Below are 21,644 nucleotides of genomic sequence, written 5' to 3'. Positions count from 1 at the left end.
TATACTGTATATATATATATATATATATATATATATATATATATATATATATATATATATATATATATATATATATACACATTAGTAGATAACCCGGTTCCACCAGGTTGTTGGAAAGCAATTCGTTCCCATTAGAGTGTGGAAGATTTAGTGAGTTTGACAGGAATATCCTTTGACAGCATAATGTCAGCGACCCGTAGAAATTCCGAGTAATGTAAAATTTGACTGAGTACTCAACCCCTTTCTTCTTCAAGTCCATATTCCTACACCCCTCCTAACTCCAAGTTCACAATCCTACCCCCCTCCCAACTCCAAGTCCACATCCCTCCGCCATCCCAACTCCAAGTTCACATCGGGATGCTCCTCCCATCTCCAAGTCCACATCCCTCGCCCTTCTCCCAACTCCAAGTCTGCATCCTTATCCCGTCCCTTGCATGGATTGACACACAGACTGATTTGACCTGAAGTGATGTCGAAGCAATATGGAAGTTATCAATCACTCAAGTTTCCAGTTTTTCATTATTTTCGTCTATTTTGTTTTTCAGTTTTTCATTATTTTCATTCATTTGTTCTCCTAATACCCCCAATTATTTGTGATACTAGGACAATATGCAAGACTGTGTGACATCAAGAGCTTTCCCTCACCGAACACCATGAAAAACCCTTCACGATTCCACACTCAGTCAGCCTTCACTTCTGATCACATCTAATAAATAAGTAAAACTAGAACGGGCACTCAGTAGAGCGCATACCTTCGCCAACCCTACATTTTGCCCCCCCCCCCCAGAAACCGTTGATTGTGAGGGTATTTAATCCCATACCACAAGTGTTATGATGGCTTAAAAACATTAAATTTTCTGCTGTTTGACACCGATTCACGTACAGTGTACAATTTCTGTATGAACTCCCTGACCTTTTTGGGTGTCGGTGTCAAGTCAATCTGATGACAACTGGTCACATTATAAGAAATCAAGTATTACACATCACAGGATAGGGAATTGAATTCTAAACATTTTGAATCTACTTACATGCAAATTGCATCAGAATTGACCGCGTTATGATAATAAAGGTCGTTGACCCTCCTGACCTTTGACCCAAACCGCTCACAAAGGTAATGACGTCATTGTGTCATATCGTATATCACAAGATTGGGCATTGAATTCACAACATTTTGGCATTGGTTGCATGCAAATTGGATAAAAATCGACCGCACTATGGCAAAATGACGATTTTGACCTTTTCATGACCTTGACCTTGACCTTTGACCCGATCGCTCCCAAAATCTAATCAAATGGTCCCCGGATAATAACCAATCATCCCACCAAATTTGTTGCGATTCAGTTCAATACTTTTGGAGTAATGCGAATAACAAACAAACAAACAAACACACACATATTCATAAATAAATAAATAAATAAATAAATAAATAAATAAATAAATACACAGCGATCAAAACTTAACCTTCGCAACAAAGTTTGCGAAGGTAATAAAAAGCCACTTTGGATTCATAATCGTACCAACTTGTTTTTCATCACCTCTGACTTGCCACGGATGGATTAGAAAGGAGTCTGAGATTACGTTTGTCAGAGAATTCATTCATTTCTCAAAGAATAAAGTTTTCTCGGTGAAGTAAAATGGACGAAAAGGAAATTATTCATCGGTTTATTCTTTTTTTTTGCAATGATTTTCTTTTACCAGCATAATAATCACGAACTGTTAAGACTGATAGGGTTTCTCAACAAAGTAAATTGACGGAAAGGTAATTATATGTTGACGGAATTGACTGAATAGTTTGTGGTTGTGAATTTTTTTTTTTTGCTACCGGAAGATGTGTAAACTAACGACTCTGAGCATATACAACACGTGCGCAACAAAAATGAATATAACCCAAAATTGAATAAATATTCAATATTTTTAGACTGCCGCGTGCACTGTCTTGAGCCGAGACCTCTAAAATGAGGTATGATTCAGCATTGTACATGCTGTGGTTACGATGTTTACCCCGTTCAGACACAATTGCTAAAATTGCGCATGCACGCGCACACACACACGCGCACACGCAGGGTGTGCTTACACATTGTGTAAGCATAGAAACCATGCTTCCCCATTGTCTCGAGTCACTCGCCTGCATTTGATTTTTCATTTATTTATTTTCATTTTTTAAATTTTCATTTACGGATGCTTTCCAATGGTTCTGTGATTTTTCCCCAGTGTATGGTCTTCGATGTCCGTCGGAACTCAAAATTACCCTACTTCCCCATTGTCTCGTGTTGCTCACCTGCATTTTTTTTCATTTCATAATTTTTTCATTAATTTATATTTTCATTTACAGATGTTTTCTGACAGTTCTGTTATTTTTCCAGTGTATCAGCTTCGATGTCCATCGGAACACAACATTTAAGCTTTCTACGTCACCCAGAAGCTTCTGATCTTTAATATCAGTGAGTGTGTGAGTCAGTCAGTCCATGGTTAGAAAGATATATATATATATATATATATATATATATATATATATATATATATATATATATATATATTATGGAATTATAGATAAATTCCAGCAATCTCTGTCTGTCTGTCTCTGACCGCTGTTTCTCGACAACCACTGGTCTAATCTAATTGAAACTTGCCAGGTATATTGCTGGGGCCCTGTGGATGTGCCTTTTCAAGGTTTGATATTAATCGGACAAGTGGTTCCCAAGTTATGGCCATTTATTTACCAAACCAATGACATGACACGATGCTTTGACGTCACAATTCTTCTTCTTCATTTGATATGACGTCACAATTGACGCTGGGGACCTGAGTATGTGCCCTTTCAAGGTTAGATGTCGTTCTTCTTCATCCGTTTATAAATCATCCATCACACCATCTCAATTGCATGAGCTGCAACCAGAAGTCAATTAAGGCAGAAAAGTAGAAGATCATCGTTGAGTTGATCATCGTTGATGTACAGGCATGCACTAGTATATATATATATATATATATATATATATATATATATATATATATATATATATATATATATATATATATATATATATATATATATATATATTACGGCTGTGGAAATTTGCAGAGCACCACATAGGTCCTTAGATCAGTTACGCCGATAAGTTTGTGTTCAGATAGATTTCCCCACCGTTGTCTAAAGGGCTTTATTCGTGTCACCCGGGCTGTGATCTTTGAGTTAGCTGTTTTTCTTTTGCTGTCGTTATTTTGGACCAACCGCTTCACAACCACCACCTCCACCACCAACATCGCTCTCATCAACCACTTCACAACAACCACTGCCACCAACAACACCTTCTCCACCACCGCATTCACACAACCACCTTAACCACAAGCACCCAACCACACCACTCACGACCACCACACAAAGCCAACCAAGCCACCATTACAACAACCACGATCACCTCATCCACCAACCACCAACCACAACAAACACGCCGCCTCAACCACCACTGCGTTTTCTACTTCGGCACACGGTTGCCAGAGGCCTGGCCTTCGTCAAGGGAAAGCAGGCGGTCACCGTTCCCCCCTCCCCCGAACGAATGGCGTCTCCACAGTGGATTTCACCCTGCGAGGGACAAAGACAACTACAGCGGCGGCGCGCGTCTGCCATCTTGCCCTCGGAGTATAGGCGGGCTTTTTAATAGCTGGTATAGTGATCGGGTCCAACGGGACTGCACGATAATACACCGCTCGGTTATCCCAAAAGGAAGCGAGCTGCTACAGCGGCTCATTTCCAAGCGGTCCCATTGAGGTACAATCTCTCGGTAATCTACCTGCGCGAATAATTAGGTAAATCGAAGATTTGGTGATCGGACCCTGTAGCGCGGGTAGAGTGCGGACAAGGTTGTGGTGTGGTTAAGAACACACCGATGGCTGGTTTTCGGCATTGATCCGGAAAGCCGCGACTGAATTGTTTGTCCGGTGGGCGTACGGCCGCGATTCGGCTCAAAGCGGCTGTCCGCACGGCGGCGGGCGAGAATTTGTAACAATCTATATTGTTGCAGATTTCCCGCCCGTCAGCGTGCGAATGACCGTGTCTAACCAATAGCGGTCGCTTCGCCCACCGAACGGACAATCCAGTCGTGACTTTCTGGAACAACGCCAGAAACCAGTCACGGGTGGGTTTTTATCCCACCACGGCCCAGTCCGTATTCTACTCGCGCGAAATAGGGTCAATCGCCGAATATCGATATAGCTAAGTACCCGCGCGGGTAACCTACCGAGGGACCATACCTCGGCGAAGGCCTGCTTGGACACGAACTGCTTAAGCGGTCCGTTCTGTTCTGGGATAACCGAGCGGGTATTATCGTCAGACCTCGCCAGACCCAATTCTATTTATCGGCTATTTAAAAACCAACTATATTCCGAGTGCAAGATGGGGCAGTTCAATGACTGAATGGATGCAACGAACAGGTTTACATTCACACAAGGACATTTATTATAATAAAGCACGTATGCAATTAAACAAGGCAAAACACGTATGCAATTATACAAGCAACAAAAGCACGACAAAAGAACGACAACCGTCTACTTATTATGTACAGTCACTTGCACTTAACAGCGGTTCCTACTGATTAGACGGGCCCACGGACACGTACGCACACACACACCCAAGAAATGGTGGCAGAGGCCTTTAATAACGAGCTCCAGCTCGGATGACAGGTAAGCTGAAACTCAGAACCTATCTCGAAACTCTCTACCTCATGTGGTCTTCAAGTTGTTCGGACCCGGGCTCCAGCGAGAGCGAGCTGGATCCAATCGCCGAGACGCGATCCTTCCCGAGCTCCCGCGAATCCTCCCGCGCTTCTCAACACGTGCTGGTGAGACGAGGTGCCAATCCTTCCCGTCGATGCGCCGCTTCCCCGAAGAACCACCTCCTGCACTTCTCAACACGTGCTGGTGAGACGAGGTGCCGATCCTTCCCGTTGAGGCGTCGCTTCCCCAAGGAACCACCTCCCGCGCTTCTCAACACATGCTGGTGAGACGAGGGGCCGAACCTTCCCGTCGATGCGTCGCTTCCCCGAGGAACCACCTCCACGAAGAGGTCGATGAGTCGCACCAAGCTGGGAACCAAAATGGAGAACTAGGAGCTCCACGAACCAAGAAGAAGAAGCCACCAATCGCAGCTCGAGCCGAGCGACCGGCTTAACTTCCTTCCAAACAGGGCATATTGAAGCATAAAGCTCTCCCGAGCCAGGCAGAAGCCGAAGCTCACGGAACCGTCAAAGCAAAGAGCCTCCAAAAAGCCTCCTCCTGAGCCAGGCCTCAGCCGAAGCTCACTGAGCCAGCCGAAGCAAAAAGCTTCCGAAGGCCTCAACCCTAACCCAAGCCAAACAGGGCCCGAAGGTCTGCTGAACGACTACTCTCTGCCGAAGCAAAAAGCTTACTAACCAAGAACAAAGAAAGGATCTCGTCCTTATCCTTCTCCGCCCCCCTCCCCCACGCCTGGTGTGATTCATGCCCTCGTGATCCATCCCCCCCCCCCCCGCTCAACCACGGGTGGGGGGAAGTTGTTGACATCATGAGTCACGGGATGGCAGGATTCTTCTTCCTCTTCGCAGAAGAGGGGGAGGGATGTCTCCATTGTTCGTTCCCCAACTATTAAATCGATCCGCAGCACATCTAATCGATATCTGAACATTTAAACAATGGAAGGTGAGCTATCTAGGGAACAAGCACTTATCGACATAGCTGACTAAAGGAACCTGTATGTTGTGTGCAATCGAATTCCAAATTCGTAACAATACACACACACACACACACACACATATATATATATATATATATATATATATATATATATATATATATATATATATATATATATATATATATATATATACATGTCCAAATATACTAGTGCGTGCCCGTACGTGCAAAAAAAGTATATATTTAATTGTGACGTCAATAGTGACGTTCTAGCACCATGTCCTGTCAATGGTTGATAAATAAATGGCCGTAACTTGTGATCCACTTGTCCGATTAATATCAAACCTTAAAAAAGCACATCCTCGGGTCACCAGCGATATTCCTGGCAAGTTTCAATTAGATCGGACCAGTGGTTGTCGAGAAACGGCGGTCACAGACACACACACATACAGACAGACACACACACATACAGACAGACACACACACATACAGACAGACACACAGAGATTGCTGGAATTATACATAGACTAGTACATGCTCATACGTGCGTGCCCGTAGGTGCGTGCCCGTAGGTGGTGGCTGTACGTGCGGGCCCGTACATGCGTGCCCATACGTGCGTGGCCATACGTGCAAAAAAAAAAAATAATTAATTGTGACGTCAATAGTGATGTCATAGCACCGTGTCCTGTCATTGGTTGATAAATAAATGGCCGTAACTTGGGATCTGCTTGTCCGATTAATATCAACCCTTGAAAAGGCACATCCTCGGGTCCCCAGCGATATTCCTGTCAAGTTTCAATTAGATCGGACCAGTGGTTGTCGAGAAACGGCAGTCACAGACACACACACACATATAGACAGACACACAGAGATTGCTGGAATTATAGATAGACGAGTACGTGCCCATAAAAAAATAATTAAAAAAAAATTATTCAAACCACGAGCAACAAACAACAACCACACAGGCCGTTTCTTCGCTCTCGCGTGCCCGTACGTGCGTGGCCCGGAAGTTCACATATTATTCACAGTTACGATTATTCGCAATTTAGTTTTAATACCCAATTATTCAATTAGCGCAAACGTATTTTACCTTTTCGCAATGTCGTGGAAAGGAAAACAAAAAGAGAAGAGAAGAGAGAGAAAAAAATTTACTTCCTGGTTCGGAGCACACCAGCACTCTGATGTTACCGAAATTTATGCACCGTCTAATATGAAAACGATCATAACTTGGGGCATTGTGTTTATCTATAAATGCGCATAAGAAAGAGAAATTATTAGAATACACGAAGTCATCACTCTCCGGAAGCCCTACGTTGTAACCCGTAATTGGGAACGCGGCTGAGCTTCCCTTCCCCATCGGCCACGCCCACGCAACAACGTGTCTTGTCATTGGTTTGGTAAATAAATGGCCATAACTTGGGAAGCACTTGTCCGATTAATATCAAACCTTGAAAAGGCACATCCTCAGGTCCCCAGCAATATATCTGGCAAGTTTCAATGAGATCGGACCAGTGGTTGTCCAGAAACAGCGGTCACAGACACACACACACACACACACACACACACACACACACACACACACACACACACACACACACACACACACACACACACACACATTGCTGGAATTATAGATAGGTGTGTATATATATATATATATATATATATATATATATATATATATATATATATATATATATATATATATATATATATATATGAGTATCCCTTGGTATTCATGGGTGAGAAATACGAAGATTGCACTATTCTTCGTGGAAAAGAAATCCTAATTTTGAAGATTAATATTTGGCCTTACAGGATTAATATAGTCTATATTTTGCTGAAAATTTTAATCATCGGGCAAATGATGGTGAACATTCTACTCTTGTTTCAAAAAAAAACGTGGCTAAGATTAAACTTCAACACAAGTTGGAACCACAAATAAATAAATAAATAATTAATCAGATACCAGTCTCATGGCTGGAGGGTGCCTTTTAATCCAGGCAAACTAAGCAACCTCACCCTGTCTCTCTGCAGGGATCTTCAAACAACCCCATCTATCTATTTCCATATTAAGCCACTGTAAAAGGTAAATTTTCTCAAACTTCTGGGTGTCACCATCAGCTCTGTCCTCTCATTGATCTCGACCATAATATCAAAGCTTACCACAAAAGGCAGCCACAGATTAGCCATCCTTTGTCGTGCCAAGTCCTTCCTGGGTAAACATAAACTTACAGCCTACAATGCCTTTGTACTTAGTTTAATGGAGTACTGCTCTCTCTTAGGGGCTGGTTCTCCTGATTTATACTTGTCTCTCCTAGATTTATATGTGCTGTGGAATCAAAAGCTCTCAACAACATTCCCACAAGTAAGCAGTAGCACGGCGCCTGATGCTGTCTCATCACAGACGGATTGGTGGCTGATCTGTTATTTTTTTTCAACAACCTCTGGTCATTCATCCTCTGCTCTTGCATTCCTTCCACATCACAGTTTTTCCTTCCGTCACTCCCCAGTGTCTTCAGCTCACACATACGTTCTTCCAGTAACCACCTCCTTATGAAACTCCCAAAATGCTGGCTGACAGCTCACCTCCACTTTTTGTTCCTCTCTTCTCCCATTTACTCAGCATTTCATTCAAATCCAAGGAAAAGACTTGCTACAAAAAGCATTCATGTTATCCTGTTCAATAAACTGCACAATAAATAGACCGGGTTTGTTTCGCAATGAACTACACCATACTTTTTTTTTTAATCTTTGGTGAACTTCAAAGAATCTCAAGCATGACATGTAAAGTCAAAACAGTTGAGTTGCCATGTGTCAAGGCTTGCGCGCTTTAAAGCTTTTGCCCGGCCGCTGACAGATTGAACAATCGAACCTCAAGTTTTGGCATTTCTCCATTTGCTTATCGAGTTTTGAAACATTGCTTTGCAAGCTTTCCCAAACACACACACACACACACACACACACACACACACACACACACACACACACACACACACACACACACACACACACAAGTCCATGATCATCCATCTTTTTGCTTTGACACCGATGGCAGAAGGTATTTACTCCAAGATTTCCATTTGTGGTAAATGCCCTTTGTCCCATCTGAAGCTTTTATATCACCTCCTTTCCTTGTCAGCTGCGAATGTGTTGCAGATTCACATGGCCTCCAGCCCTTTACAATCAACTTTCTCGAAAATTTTACTGAAGCACCTGCATGGCATTTCTTCACCAAGTTCTTTATATAAAAAGTACCTGCATGACATTTTTTTCCAAGTTGTCTGTGATCAACCGAACAATCAAATTTTGTATTTACAGCATTTTTTCATTTGGAAGCAAAATCTCATCTATCACATTCAGGAAAAGCAGTGGTCCCTGGCACTGAGTTTATGGATATTACAAATTTCAGCTTTTGAGGAAAATTCTCAAAATGTACATTTTTTTTTATGATGAAATGCTCACACGCAATGAAGATCCAAATAGGAGGAACAGCAGCGTTGAGTCGTGACCATGCTAGTCACCGAGCTCAAAGTTTATAACACCGTTACAATTTCTTCTTTATTTTGAGTCTGACAGGAGGGTGCAGAGGTAGTGCACTTACCTTTGAGCTGTTGAGTGTAGGTTTGATTCCCACCTCAACTATGAACTGTCAGATCGGTGCTTTAAACCTTTGAAGCAGGGTGTTGCATCATGAAGTGTGTTGTCCCTTGGATGGATGTTAAGCTGGAGACTTCTCTGCTAATATTAGTTGTTGGACATGAAAGATCCCACTCTGTCGTTTGACAAAAGTAAAGAGAGTTATTTTTAGCACCTTGAATAAACTCCACATTCTTGCCACCTTCAGTCGAACGTCATGCCTGGTCAGCAAGTTCATGAAATACTTGGGACAAGAGTACATGCTCCATGAGATGCTGACCCCAACGGAATAGGAAATGGTGTAAGGAGGAGAGATATGCACAGGAAGCTGACAAGTTTACTGCTGATATATCAACAAGTGAAAGAATTTCCATTTTTCACAGTAAAAATTACCTGGTATGATCACCTGGTATTCATGAAGACACTGAAGATGAATGATTGCACAACCTGTACCTCTTATTGCCATTAATTGATTGTGCTCACCTTAACTTGTCCCAAAGTTAGTCATCTCACTGAGATTTTCATGATTGTCAACATGGGATGTTATGTTCAGTAGATTAATTGCTGGAAATGCATGTCAATTCAAGGGAAACTAAGTTCAAATTTGTTTTTTAAAGTTTGAATTACTCGATCTGATCAATATTGCAATATTCACTCCACCTTGAATGAAAAAAATACAACTGAATTTCTCTGTAATCTATGCAGATGCGGCCATGTATTGTCTTTGTGAGCTCCTGATTGGCTGTGGAAAGCACATGACATTTTTCAGCCAATCGTACATCCGAAAGTTCAGAGCAACATGTTAATTTTGCTTGTCACTCCAAAAGTAAACCAGCGTCTATGGGCATGAGGAATCGACATCAAAAAAATCTGTACCAATGGACATTTACGCATGGGATTCCAATGCTCAGAATGCTCTTTAAGGAAGCTTGTCTCCTCCAGGTAACAGATTTGGGGTGACGTCAACACATGCACATTTAGTACGCCTGCCTAGGTAAAATTTCCTGGCAGTTTCATTCAATCATTCTAAAATACGCAATTTGGTGTCCGTCTCTCTGTTTGACTGACAGTTAGTTACTACTAATCCAATCTCAACCAAACTTGCCAGGAGAACCAAAGGTCACGTGACGGAAGATGTACATAACGACTTCATTTGCCCCCCAACCCAAGGGGCTTTTCCACTTTGGATGTCCTTGAGGCATTCTACGCTTATCTCGTCCCCCACAGACTAATGGGCCTGAGCCGTCTCGATCTGCTAGGCCTCTAGTTAGGCTGCAATGATCTTCAGCTAATAGAGGTGCTTAAATGAGTCTTCACACATAAATGATGTATCCCATTGTCTGTCCGATTTTTGTAGCCATCAGATTATATGTGGACTGTATATGGATTGTTTTTAACATATATTTGGGCCTCATGTGTGATTTCTCCCAGCCATTGCTTCAAGTGTGGCATGTGATATTGCCCCCAACACCCTTATGGCCCAATTATGACCTTTATTTGAGACGACCTCATTCTTAACGGTCGCTAACATTATTAAATACTCACCTGAGAGAAATTTGAAGACATTTGGAGAAAATTGGATGTACTTGCACATGGGTGGTGTATAAGCTAAGAGTCACTGGTCTGTGCACATACCGGAAGTAAAAAATATATATATAATAACCATAATTATTATAACCAGTGTCTGACTTCTGAATTGACATTAATGTAATCAGAAGCATTGACAGACAGCATTGTTGCAGCCATTACCCCCATCCATCCAGCACGTACAGATTTGCTTCTTCCTCTTCTTCCTTTCTTTCAACAACAACCAGCATGGTTGACTTCTCCAGATCTTCCTTTTCCGCAAACAAGACGTGGTGTCCAAAGTATGACAGTTTCTGTTTTAGCATCAGCGCTTCTAATGTTCATGGTGGTCTAATCTCTTCAATCACTGATTCGTTTGTCTTTCTTGCATTTCATGGAACCTTTAACATTGTAGTCTCCAACAACACATTTCAAAACTATCAACCTTCGTCTTCTTCTTTCTGTTCCACCGTCCATGACTCACATCCACACACTGCAACCGGAAATACCAGATCATTCACCAACCCCCTCTTGGTGTGTATGATCACATCTTTATCTTTCCTGATCTTTCTCGATCCTGATATGACTGTTCACCACCAATGTTAACCGTCAATTAATTTCTCCTCGACATTCTCCACTCAGTTCAATCATATAACAAAGAAAATTAAACTTTCCACTATTTGCACATGATCGTCTTCCAATCTGAACACGTCGATCTTCTCAGTTGACAAGATTTTTTAATGGTTTTTAGGTTTAAATAAAGACCTGTTTTTCCACTTTCCTTCTTCACTGTCTGCAGCAGTTTCATCAAGTCCTCTTTACTTTCTACCAACAGAGTGGTATCATCAGCCTCCCTTCAGTTGTTGATACATCGTCCTAAAATCCTGACTCCAGCCTCGACTATGTCATCCAAGTTATATTTTTCGTCCAAATTATCATAGCCACAAATTAATTGGTCAATTCCATCCATTGATAATGGCATCATGATAATATTAACAGGAGCGTGAATTGCTTTGCAATACATGTCCCCGACCGGGCCCATGAATATTTGGAAAAAAAAATTGTTTCCTTTAACGCATGCTTGAGCCGATACCGGAACCAAAATGAAGAAGAAGAAACTAACCCACTGTGTCGTTCATTTCAAGTGTGCCGATTTCATATTAAAAATAACCCGACGAACATGCATAAAGCAAAAACATGTATATGGCTTATGTACATATATAATAACATCGTGGTGATATAACTGGGATCATTCCTATTGCACTGGGCCATGGACTAACACCCAGGCCTAAGACCTGAGGCTTGCGGATTTGTGCTGTTTCATAGAATGGTGGCACATGATTTTAGTGGGGTGGAGTCAGGCCAGCTGCCCAGCCAATGGGCGTAAAGCAGTGGGGTGGAGTCATGGCAGCTGAACACTGACCCACGTAAAATATGATATTTTCTCAATCTAAAAGGGGCATAACTCTGTTAGAAAATTGAAAAAAAATTCCCTGAAACTCGAAACTGTTCTGTATCTTATCATAATAAAGCCATGTACCAAGTTTCAGTTGAATATGTTTAAGGGTATGGGAAGAAAGTTTGAAAAACCACAGGTGGGACGGGCGGACAGACAGATGCAGATCAAACCAATAGTTCCCTGCCGTGAAACCGGTAGGGCACTAATAATAATAATATTAACATGGGGGCTTGGCAGGTTGGCCGAGAGGTTCGCACACTCACTTCTAAACTGTCCAGCCTGGGTTTGAATCTCGGCCCAGGTATAAGCTGTGTGTTTCATGGGCAGGGTGATTCGTCAATGTGTGTTGTGTTCCTCAGATGGAGCTTACACCGGTCGTCTCATCTGCTGGCATTAGTTGGTAAATGTTAAAGATCCAACAGTGTCCTTCTCAAAGAGTAGGTGAGATATTGCCGGCACCATGGCCAAATTCCTGCCCCGACCTTTGTCGATTGTCAGGCCTGGCCAGCAGGTTTGGGAAATACTTATGGCAAGCTTCCCCAAGCCAACACCAAAATAACGTGGCAATAATTGTGACCGTTTAATTATACAGTAATATTAACACCGCCGTCCGCATCGTATATATGCACATGACCACGCCCCCTCCCCTCCACTTGCCCCTGACCCGCTCCCATATGGAGCAGGTGTTTCTAGTAATTCAAACGAATAATTATAAACTTAGGAAAGCCCTTTTTACCAGTATTTACATATGATGAAAACATCGAAGCCATCCCATCACTGACCATACTTTTGATCCAGTTTACATTAAAAAGCTTGAAAAAGGGAAAGGCCCCTGAAGAAGATGAAATTGTTGTAGATGCAATTAAAGATTGGGTAAACTGCTCCATTGTCAACTGGCAAAATCAAGTGGATGAAAGATGAAAAAATCCCCAAAATTGGATAAACTCAGGGCTGGATGGAATCCATGAAAATGGAAATTAGATGCACCTGAGGATTTACTACTATCCAATCTATCTGTTCTTCAATGTTTATAAACTGTTCACAGAAATTATCAATAACTGACTCATGATTGAACTGGCCAACAACCAACCATAGGATCAAGGAGGTTTTAGAAGTGGATTCTCAACAATGGATCACTTACAAACAATAATTTCGCTTCTGGAAAAGAATTAAGACATTGGAAAGGAATCTTTTGCCGAGCATTGACTGATGATGAAAATGCCTTTGACCATTTGTAAACCACCGCTATCATACAAGCTCGACATTGCCGAAACCTCAACTCCAGATATATCGACGTATTAAACAAATTCTACAGTAGGGGCAACAGCGACATTGAAACTGCACCAAAGTAGTGGCAAGATCGAGGCAAAAAAGGCCTCAGACAAGGTGACCTTTTTCTCACTGCAGTCAAAGGTGTGTCCCAGCACATTATTTGGGAAAACAAATAAATAAAGACGGTTAACAGAGGACATTGTTGGGTAGTCGATATAGTCTACCCTTATTATCAGTATTACCGTCGATATGTTTGTCTGTCTGTCTGTCTGTCTGTCTGTCTGTATGTATGTCTGTTCGGTCCAGTGCTCCGTTAATACAATGGCGATTTCGATGAAACTTGGTTGGTAGGTTCATACCATGACCTAGTTGTGTGCAAATGAGAACCGTTGCTCTGGACCCATCTGTTGCCTTGCATCAGACCTTTGAAATTTTAAAAAAATATCTCAAAAATTAATTTTTTCGAAAATCAAAAATCGGGCCAGGAGCGACTGTGGGCAGTACATTCAGCCATATTGTCAAAAATTTCCAGCCGGATCCTATGAAAACTGTCGGAGAAGATAGACTTTGAATGAACCCTGGTCGAAAACAATAAAAAAACGAAGTTCGTTATATCTCAGAGACTATGAGTCAGTTATACATGAAACTGGTATGGTAGGTTCATGGTATGTCCTAGTTATGTGTGGTAAAGAACCGTTGCTATGGACGCTTTTGTTGGCTAGTAACGGCTGAAAAACGACTAAATTCGACTTGTTTGACTACCCATGTCCACCTCCCTGCTTGTTTTAATATCAACCAACATTGCATACTTGAAAATCATGATGATTTGATTTGAGATTTGCAGTCAGAAAATCAGACTAAAATGAATATGATGAATACCATCATGTTTAAACACTATGTAATAAAGTTAGAAATTTAAATTTATCATTGCAAAGCTGAACTAGAAAGCATCTGAAAATGCAAAGCCCGTCCACATCCGCTTTGTATTCAGACTTCTCCTTCTTCCGTATGCTAAACATGACAAAAACAATGAAAAAAAAAAGAAGAAAAAAGAAGGTTTTAGGCGACCTTGACCTTTTGACCTTTTGATCTAAAAAAAAAAAACATTCACCCTCTAGCTTTTGATTGGTGAACCAATTCAGTGATCCAATATGAAAATTTTTTACATTTTAGGTCAACTGGATGAAAATTGACGATTTTATGTGATGCTGACCTTTGACCTTTTGACCAAATTATTCATTTGTCTTCTCCATATTCTCAGAAAAAAGCTTTGTTGAAAATTTGATGACAATAGCTAAAATGGTTTAAAAAAAAACAAACTTACGGCCCGGACAGACACAGACAGACAGAAGTGATTGTGAAACCCTGTGTCACGAAACCCCTGGGGGATTGGCTAACTCGAGTGAAGTCAATGGCATACCATCGCAAATCCCCACACTTCCCACCTAAAGCAAAAAAGGTTTCACCAGGAATGACCCAATATCGATTTTTGAGTTAAAAAGTATTTTTTGTCTTGTTTTGACCTCTGTGGTCCTGCATGAACAGGAGGTCAAATCCCAAAAAATCATTACATATTTAATTTACAAAGTTTCATTGAAAGACGTTTAAAAAATGTGCCCGTAATTACATTTTTTGGTGTTTGACCTTTAGATGCTGTCTCTAATCAAGAAGAGGATTGAATGTGCCATCCAGGAAAAATTAAGTTAAAAAATAAAAATGTTGGTGACAATCGAAAAGCTTCAGAAATGGAACTACGTTAGCCATACAGCAAGAAGAACAGACAACAGAGGGATAACAAGAATTCCAAACTGGAAACCTGGATAATAAACAGGCCAAAGGAGGAGGAAGAATCCCGATAACATTGAGTCACAAAATTTAATAATTCACTGGTGTACGATGGCCACCAATTGTGTCGAATAGAAACATAATGGACCGTATTGAAGGAGGTCTTCCTCCTGCAGTGGAATGAATTCGGTCATCGTCAAGTTGTACCAAAACAAGCATCATATAAGTGCAGTACAAGTGGTGAAGGGATAACTGACACCAAGTAGGGGAAAAGGGAAACAGGAAGACAAGTGCGTATGGATGTACGGTAATACGAGGAGCGGAGTGATAGGTGAAAGCTGACATAGTCTCATTGAGTTTTGCTTTGTCTCTTAACTCCACATCGTTCCCAAACATGAAACCAATTATGAAGACTGCCATTCAAAATGTCCTTCAGTTCTTTTTATTCTCCAAAAACAATCCTGATAACGGTATTTGGCAACATCTCCAAAAGCCTGCTGGATGAACAAGTTTGTCAGTGCGTGATCGGAGTCATGGTGGTCTCAATAGATCACTTAAATAATCCGAATACTCCTTCATAGTTATCCTCTCAGACTACGTTGGATGGTTATACACTGTATAAGTAGGAATATAAACACCCATGATACAACACACCTTTCACACATATTTGGAAGCTTATCCCACTTGGTTGTTCATTGATTTAGTGGAGCAGATATGTGATGCAATATGAAACAACTGTGCACTTTGTGATAAAAGCATGAAACATGGCAGGATGCTAGATAAACATACAAATGAAACATTTTCAAGGAGGAAGCAAAGCTGAAATAGTCAATCACATGAGAAACCAGAACGACACTCAGCCGAGTGCATACCTCCGCCAGGCTGAACAGTTGTGTTTTTTTGGATATGTAGTTGAGGCTCTTGGAAGAGCGAGAACACAGAATCAGGACGCAACATAACAAAAGGACCAGGATGAGGAGAAGGGGGAAATACAAACAGGAGGGCTGAGGGAGAGGAAAAAAAAAACAGACGGACAAACAAGGGATGTGGGTAACATTAAGGGGTAGAGGAGAATGCAAGGGGGTGGACAAGATGGATAGATAAGCAAAAAATTTGACGGAAGGGGATGGGGGCAATTTAACAGGTATAGAAAAGATCATGGTTTATGTTTTGTGTCCCACTGATAGGTCGGATCTGGATCCGGTCCTTTATCAAAATCTCATTGGCTTGTTCCTCTCACTGAACCAACCCATCCATCAAACTGAGTCATAATCCATCCATAACTTTTTTCAATATCGTGCTCTATATCATTTTGGCCCGATCTCTCAATTCGGAAGAATGACTTTAGAAATCAAAAAATTCTATTCTTTGGATGCAGATCAGGATCTTCACCAAAATCTAATCAGTTCATCCTTGTCACGCACACACAACCTGCCCACCGAGTTTTGTCCGAATCTGACCTTAACTTTATGAGATATTCTGCTCACAGCCAAACGAACATACAAACAAGAAGAAGACATCGTGCAGCGCACAATACTTGCAAAATCCATAAAACAAATTTGACCTCGAAAATAATTGGTGGTTCAATTCAATTACCAAATGTGCAAATCCTCTTCAAATTTCAAGTCAATCAGATGAAGATGAACAATTTTAGAAATTCGGCCTATGTTGTCCTTTTGGCCTATGTTGACCTCGAAAATAAATGGTGATTGAATTCAGTTACCCGATCTGAAAATCTTCTTCAAATTTCAAGTCAATGAGATGAAAATTGAGGATTTTAGAAATCTCACCTAAGTTGTTGACCTTTGGCCTATGTTGACCTCAGAAATAATTGGCTAGTTGAATCCAGTGACCTGAAATATAAATCCTCTTCAAATTTCAAGTCAATCGGATGAAAATTGGGGATTTAATAAATACCACCTGAGTTGTTGACCTTTGGCCTATGTTGATCTTTTCATCTTTTGACCTCAACAACAATAGGCTTCTTCCTTATGACAAATTCTACCATGTGCTGAAGTTTCGTGAAGATTAGTTTCAAATTGTGACCTGTAGGCGACAAACAGACAGACAAACAGACAGAATAACAAAATGGACTGACCAATAGACTTGAAAAATCTTCGATTTTGCAACTAACAAACAGGACTGAAAATATAACCTCTGTCCATCTCCGGTGAAGAAGTTAACAATGATGGATTTCAAAATGGTCACCATCGAAAACCAATAAACGTAATATTTACACTTCTATCAAGGCATATCAGAGGTTGAATAAAGTGCCTTTCCCAAAATTTGGTGCCAATAAACTTCCTCTTGTTTTCCTCTTAATATAGGCAGAAGGGGATGGTTATGAAGAAACTCTAAAATAAATGAGTGCAAGAGTGCACAAGCTGTGTTAGTGGAAGAACAGTAAATCCAAACTCCAGAGAGCACAGAGACAGATATTTACGGAAGAGGATGCTGCCAGCTTAGAGGGGTGTAAGAAGTATCCTCATGGGAGTGAGCCATCCTCCAGTAAATCAGCCGGTGAAACAAAATGCTTCTGTCACAAGATTGACATACGAGTCTCACTTCACAAAGTTTTTACTTTCAGCAATTTGATACACATGTTTGCAGGTGTGCTCTGCAGTTCTACGACACTCGTTTGCTCGCCAAGCTTCGTGCTGGAGATCTTGTAGCACAAGAGGCAAAGGGCCATGCACAATGCCCTGTGATGTTATACAACATTGCGTGGCAAAGAAAAGACCAGACACGTACAAGCATGGCCATTTACAAATCCAAATTGTGGTCATCATCAGGTTATTTCACTTGGCTCCGTCCCTCAAAATAATGAAAACAGTGACCTTCAAAAGTGTTCACCCCCCTCCAAAGTTTCCAGATTTTGATGCCACCTGAGCTTACTTCATGATGCTTTCAAATCAAATTTAATCTATAGTCTTCACAAACTACTCCAAAGTGATAAAGCTAAAAAAAATGCAGACAAATTGTGAATAAGTTCGATTTACAGAGAAAAATCATGTGATTCTCAGTTACATAAGTTTTAAAAAACCCTTTGCCTAATTAACCTTAAATCACTGCATGAGCAAATTATTTTGTTTCAAAGTCTAAAAAAAAAACTTTAATAGGTTTCACCTGTATGTAGTCAGTGGTTTAACTTGAAAATTAATCTGCTACTCCAATTGAAGGAGCTTCAAGGTGAAACTCAATTGGTCAACCAACAAGGCAAACATGAAGACCAAGGAGCTTTCCAAAGAAGTCAGACATAAAGTGGTGGAGAAGCACCGTTCAGGAGAGGGTTATAAGAACATTTCAAAGTCACTCATTTCCCTTTCAGAATGGGTGAAATCCATCATTAAGAAGTGGAGAACATATCATACCACCCAGACTCCACCGAGATCAGGTCACCAATCCAAACTCAGCATCTGGGCAAGCAGGAGACTGGTTCAGGATGTCACTGTAAATCTATCAATGACTGAAAGATCTGCAAAGCTCCATGTCTGAGATGGGGGTTTCATCAATCAAAAATATCCTGTTCCTTCACAAAGCTTGCCTCTCTGGACAGGTGGGAATAAAGAAGCCATCACTGAAAAAAGAAATCTGAAAGCTTGTATGGAGTTTGCAGGGGAAAAAAAAACCACCTTAATGATACTGCAGGCATGTGGAGAAGGTTTTGTGGTCAGACGAGAAAAACTGAACTTTTTGCTCGAAATTCAGGGAGTTAAGTCTGACACAAGCCGAACACTGCACATCACCCAGTCAACACCATCCCTACTGTCAAGCATGGTGGTGGCAGCATCATGTTATGGGGCTGCTTTTCATCAGCAGGGACTGGCGAGCTTGTCAGACTCGAAAGGACAATGGGTGGTGCAAAGTGAAGGAGAATCTTTAATGAAAATCTGTTCAAGTCAGCAATTAATCTGAAACTGGGTGGGAGATTCACGTTTCAGCAGAACAATGATCCGAAGCACAATGCCAAAGCCACACTGGAGTGAATGAATAAGAAGAAAATAAATATTTTCTTGAGTGTCCTCATCAAAGTCCTGACTGGAACCCAATTGAACATTTATGGTGAGACTTGGAAGATCGCAGTCCATCGACGATCCCCATCAAACTTGGGCAGAACTAGAGCAATTTTCACATGAAGAATGGCCAAAGATTTCACCATCTCACTGTGCAAAGCTGATAGACAGACGTACCCAAAAAACCAAAGGGGCTGAATACTTTTACAACCAGTGAATTTTGATTTGTAAATGTTTTTTTTATAGGTATTCCTGATATGTAACCTCCTTCAACTACAACGGTGTTTAGTTTGATCTCTTCAATTATGAATAGAAAAGTTAATTTGGAAAAATTGTTTCTACATAATTAATAATTTATTTAAATGTGGTATTATTAGTGAATACTTTTGCAGGCCACTGTATATATTCATCCATCATCCTTCTAAATTTCATGCTTTTATCACAAAGTGCACAATTTCTTTCACATACCTACCAAATATCTATCTATAATTGAGCAGATACATATATATATATATATATATATATATATATATATATATATATATATATATATATATATATATATATATATATATATATATATATATATATATATATGTACTTATAGGGTGTACTTACACATTGTAAGCAATAACGAACCTTGCTTCCTAATTGTCTCAGGTCACTCACCTGCATTTGATTTTTCATTTATTTATATTTTCAATTATGAATACTTTCCGATGATTCTGTGATTTTTCCTGGTGTATCGGCTTCGATGTCCATCGGCACACAAAATTACTGTGCTTCCCGATTGTCTCGGGTCGCTCACCTGCATTTATTTTTTCATTTATTATTTTCGTTTATTTATATTTTCATTGAGGAACACTTTCTGACAGTTCTATGTTTTTTCCTGGTGTATCGGCTTTGATGTCCGTCGGCACGTAAAATTTCAGCTTTCTATGTCACCTGGAAGGTACCGAACGTTAATATCACTCAGTCAGTCATTCAGTCAGTCAGTAAGTGAGTGAATCAGTCAGTGAGTGGTTTGAATGAGCTTTACATACTACTTGCAGGGTGTGCTTACACATTGTGTTAGCATATGAACCATGTTTCCTCATTGTCTCAGGTCACTCACCTATATTTTTCATTCATTTTTTTTTCATTTATTAATATTTTCATTCATGGATGTTGTCCGACAATTCTGTGATTTTTTTTTCAGGTGTACTGGCTTTGATATCCATCGGCACACAAAATTTCAGCTTTCTACGTCACCCGGAAGGCACCGATCTTTAATATCAGTCAGTCAGTCAGTCAGTTAGGGGTTAGAAAGATCTTAATATACAAGAAGATTCGATGCTGTATGGCGGAAATAGCGCCCCCCTTTGGTTGTAGCTGGTATTACAAATCATCTTCTTTTATCTTTACCTCCGCCACAGAAAGTGAATGGGAGGTTATGTTTTCACCCATCTGTTTGTTTGTCTGTCTGTCAGCAGGATATCTGAAAAAGTTGTGGACAGATTCAGAACAATTTGCTGGAGAGGTTGGGTGCATGACAAGGACAAATTGGGTCAATTTTTGTGAAGATCCGGATCCGGATGCAAGAATTGTTAAAGTGATTCTTCACACATCGAGTGATGGGGCAAAAACAATATATCACATGATATCTGAAAAAAGTTCTGGACGGATTCGGATGAAACTTGGTGGAGAGGTTGGGTTTGTGACAAGGATGAATCAATTCGATTTTGGTGAAGATCTGGATTCAGCGAAAATCATGACATCGAGTATGATATGTTGGGATCAATAAAATTTCTTTAAAAAATATGAAGTGCGTTTTTAATAATGTGCTGCAGTACATTTCGCACCATTGTTGCGCCAAGAAGAGTATTCCCACCCAGAGGGCGGGAGTGCCCGTAAGTGGATATAAGAAAAGGAACAGAGAGTGTACGTTCAAAACAAAACAAATCAATAATTATTGAGAAAGCTTATCTATTTATCAAGCTAAAGCGTATTTTAATCAGTATTCAGTATTTATCCTGACTATGGCACGGCCACGCAGCTCATCTAATAATCATGGATACGTGTTTAACACATGGCAGGCAAGGTGCAACTTTCTGCTCCCATTCGACAGGAAGGTATAAATCCCACCACCATTTTCCTATTTTTGTGGTGGCAGTAAATCAAATAAGTGACATCTCATTATCAGCAGCGGTTTCAACTGAAGGATAAAATGCGTAACCCAAATTGTCCTCTTGTTCTTCTTCATGCGG

At 40.7% G+C, this 21,644-nt stretch overlaps 1 long non-coding RNA gene across 3 annotated transcripts in view; it reads left to right on the top strand.

Moving 5' to 3' along the window:
• Positions 1-21,644, top strand: part of LOC147019475 (uncharacterized) — a 45,209-nt gene that overhangs the window by 22,168 nt on the left and 1,397 nt on the right. The window lies entirely within an intron of this gene.

The sequence above is a fragment of the Eptatretus burgeri genome, chromosome 9, assembly GCF_056783735.1.
Source record: "Eptatretus burgeri isolate ZD-2024b chromosome 9, Ebu_testis_v1, whole genome shotgun sequence".
Lineage (NCBI taxonomy): Eukaryota > Metazoa > Chordata > Myxini > Myxiniformes > Myxinidae > Eptatretus > Eptatretus burgeri.
This window is presented reverse-complemented; position numbering and strand designations above follow the sequence as displayed.